Genomic DNA, 4254 nt, shown 5'->3' with positions numbered 1-4254 from the left:
CCCCTATTTCCCAAAAGTAGGTCGAGTTTGTCCCTTCCCCAGTAGGACCCTCTATATATTGCTTGTGGAAACTTTCCTGAACACACTTAACAAATTACGTTTTATCTAAGTTCTTAAACCTCTGGAAGTCCCAGTCTATGTTAGAAAATTTAAAATCAACTATTATGACAACCCTATTGCTCCGGAAAATCCAGCCAGTCTCCCTGCATATTTGTTCCTCTAATTCCCATTGATTATATAGAGGCTTATAGTAGAGCCACTATAACATCACCATCCCCCTCTTGCTTCTTTGCACCATATACAAAACCTCATTGGATATTATCTCAGTTATGTCATCATTAAATACTAGAGTGATATGCGCCTTTATCAGAATTATTGGTATTTAAATTGTTTCCATTTACATCTCTTCCTCGCAGTGATTTTCACAGTCGCAGCACCACTTGTCAAGGTACAGTCGAGATATGGAGCTGTAAATTGATGGGAACTGCACATCTTGTCACTTCCAGCATGGTTACATTTTTCACCACACTGGGCAGTGATCTAATACAGTGTTACTGAACAATGCAAGAGTCTGAGTTTATATATGAATGAACCAGTGCAGACTGCACAGCCCCCCACACTGAACATTTAGCCCATGATTATAGATCAAGCATTGGGTGTGGGCACAGAGTTTCAGTCTGGACATTGCTGGGTTGCATACAGCTTAACACTAGCCGATCTACACAGTGCTCCATCCTGAATATGTAATGGATGGGCTGGTTATGTGAGTTGGATTGCGAATGTGCGAGTACTAAACATTTGACAATACCTTTATTTTGTGTTTTAATTCTTGTGATTGGAGCCTTCAAATCCTGACTCATCCTGTTAGACCCATCCCTCTGGATGAGTGATGGCGAGTGTTGTTGCAGCATCTGGGTGTGCAACATGACCAACAATAGGAGCAGAGGCTGCAGAGAGGGGAGTATCTGTAAAAATGGAATGAGGAAATCACAATCAGATCAGCCGTGGTCTTAGTGAATGGTGGGGCAGGAATGAATGGACCACCAATGCAACTTATTCATATATTTCTGTTTGTTCTAAGCAAACTCCCCTTCTCTCCCAGTGTACCATACCGGTGGGGATTGAATCACCTCCTGCATAACAGTATGCTGGGGCCTCACTAACCTCCAGATTTCCTGTGCCCCAGTTTCGAGCTCTGAGTGACTCCCTCCTTTCCCTGTGCCCCAGTCTCAAGCAGTTGAATGACTGTGTCCTGTTCCTGTGTCCCAATCTTGGGCAGCTGAGTGACTGCCTCCTGATCCAAGGTTTGCGATAGTAGATATCCCCCTCCTGCTACTGAGTGACAGGCTCCAATATCTCTGTGCTCACCTGCTGCTCCTGTGGAATGGAGTTGAGGGACTGAATGGCCTCTTCATATTCCTTGCAGCTTCTCCTGACTAAAAGCCTTTCTCGTGTTTCTGTAAAAACACCATCAAAATTTTAATGATGTATTTTTGTATTTTACTCTCAGCAATTGAGCAAACAAGCTGACTGACAGAATTCAGAAGCTGAATTGCCTCCTCCTGTCCCTATGTCATACACTCAAGAGGCAATAGAGTCTCAGAGATTCACAGCACGGAAAAATACCTTTCCGTCTGATCGTCCATACCGACAAAACATCTTAAATAAAATCTTGCCCTCCTTGCCAGTACTTGGCCGATCTCCCTCTAAACACTTCCCATGCATGTATGCATCCAAATGCCTTTGAAATGGTGTAAATATAACACCCTCCATCACCTCTTTTGGCTGCTCGATCCATACACACATCAGTCTCTGTGTGAAAATGTTGTCCCTTTTCTCCTCCCTTTTACATCTTTCCCCTCTCACCTGTACCTTTGTCTTCATATTTTGGACTCGTCTATCCTGGGTAAAAGACGTTGACTGTTTACCTTATCTATGCCCTCATGATTTTATAAACCTCTTCAACGTCACCCCTCAGCCTCAACACTTGAAAATAGTCCAAGCCTATTCAAACTCTCCCTGTAACTCTAACCCTCCAATGCCTGCAACATTCTTTTAAATCTCTTCTGTACCCTTTCCAGTTTGACAACACCTTTCCGACAGCAGGCTGACGAGAATTTAAGGCAGTATTACAAAAATGGCCAAACCCATGTCTGTACAGATGTAACATGTCGTGAAAATGCTTAGACTCAAAGCACGCACCAGCAAAGGGAAGATCACGAAGTGCCTCTTCACTACACTATCTACCTGTGACGGCACTTTCAAGGAACGGAGAACCTGCACCACAAGGTGACACAGTAGCTCAGTGGCAAGCATTGCTGCTTAAGAGCGCAGCGATATGGGTTTAATTCCATCCTTGAATGACTGCCTGTTTGGAGTTTGCACATTCTCCCCGTGTCTGCATGAGTTTCCTCCAGATGTTATGTTTTCCTCCGACAGTAATAAAGATATACAGATAATGGTAGATTGGCCATGCTAAATTGCGTAAAGTACCCAGGAATGTGTAGGCGAGGAGGATTAGCCATGGGAAATGCAGGCTCAGAGGGATAGGGTAGGGGTTTGTCCAGTGGGATACTGTTCAGAGGTTCGGTGTGGGCCTCGATGGGCCGAATAGGCTGCTTCCTCACTGTAGGATTCGATAATCTCTATGGAGTTCTCCTTGATCGGCAGTTTTCTACAGGACCCTACCTACAAGTCTTGCCTTGATTTGTCTTGCCAAAATGCAACATCTTTACATTTATCTAACATAAACTCCATCTGCCACTCCTCGTTCACCACAGCAAAGTCCCATTATAGTCTGGGATATCATTCTGTCGACTATACCAAAAAATTTGGTATTATCTACAAACTTACTGACCATACTTCATATATTCAAATGCAAGTGATTTGTACAAGTAACAAAAGACAGTGGATCCCCTATTGATCTTTGCGGCACACCACTGGTCACAGGTCTCCATGTTTAATGAACAAATGTCCACTGTCACGCCCCTGTCTCCGATATTCAAGAAAATGTTGGATCTAAATGGTGAGCTCTCCCTGGATCCCAGGCAGTCTGACCTTGCTAACCAGTCTACCATGTAGAACATTTTGGTCATCTTACTGAATTCCATAAAGACAACATCCACTGTCCTGCCTTCATCAATCATCTTCATCACTTCCTCAAAAAATTCCACCCAGTCAGTGAGACGTGATCTACAATGTACAAAGCTCTCTTCAGTCCTTGTCCTTCTAAATGCATATCGATCCTTTTCCTCGAAATCCCATCCAACAATTTAGACACCATTAACGTCAGCTCATCGATCTATAGTTACCTGTTTTTTTCCTTACTTTCTGAAATAATGACACTATGTTAGCAGCCCTCCAGTCTTTTGACACCTCAACCTGTAGAAATCAATGTCACAAATATGTCATCAAAATGCTGAGCAATCGATGTCCTAGCTTCCCACGAATATCTGGATACAATTGTTCAGGTCCCAGGGATGTGTTTCACCTTTATGTGTTTTAAATGTCCAACACCTCCTTGTAATATAGACACTTTTCAAGTTATCATTATATATTTCTTCATTCTCTCGCTCTTGTAACCTCCTTCACATTAAACTCTGAGGAGAAATACTTATTTAGTATCCCTACAACCTATGTATACGTGGTTCCATATATAGGTAGCCTTACTGAACTTTAAGGGGCCTTATTCTCTCCCGAGTTAATCTTTTGCCATAAAAAGATTTCTAGAATTTCATCAATGCCTCATTAACCCTATTTCTAAAGCCGTCCGCTTGTCCACATTTTTTTTCTGACCCAATTTCCCCCATTGAATATACACTTGCTGCCCATATACACCTCTCAGGATTCACTTGATCTCAGCTCTGTTTACACTGACATATGCCTCCTTGCCTTACCTTGACCAGAGCATCAAAATATCTAGCCATCCAGCACTCCCTGCACCTAACCAGCTTTGCCCCTCTCACTAATCGGAACACATTGGCTCTGAATTCTCTGAACCAAGTTTTTGATGGCCTTGCATTTTCCAACCATCCCTTTACCTGAGAATGGGATATTCCAATCAGCCTTTCACAGGCCTCGCCTAACACTTTCAAGATTGGTCTTGTTAAAAGTTAGAACTTTAATTTTACATCATGTCTTTCCTCTTCCAAAATTAATTTAAAACTATTATTTATGCGTACAGAAACACAAACGACACAATGTACTCCAGGTGCCCTCTCTCATAATAACACTTCCTACAGCTGCAGCGACACA

The sequence above is a fragment of the Hemiscyllium ocellatum genome, unplaced genomic scaffold (assembly GCF_020745735.1).
Source record: "Hemiscyllium ocellatum isolate sHemOce1 unplaced genomic scaffold, sHemOce1.pat.X.cur. scaffold_115_pat_ctg1, whole genome shotgun sequence".
NCBI classification, from domain to species: Eukaryota; Metazoa; Chordata; class Chondrichthyes; order Orectolobiformes; family Hemiscylliidae; genus Hemiscyllium; species Hemiscyllium ocellatum.
The sequence above is the reverse complement of the archived record's forward strand: the minus strand, read 5'-3'. Positions refer to the sequence as shown.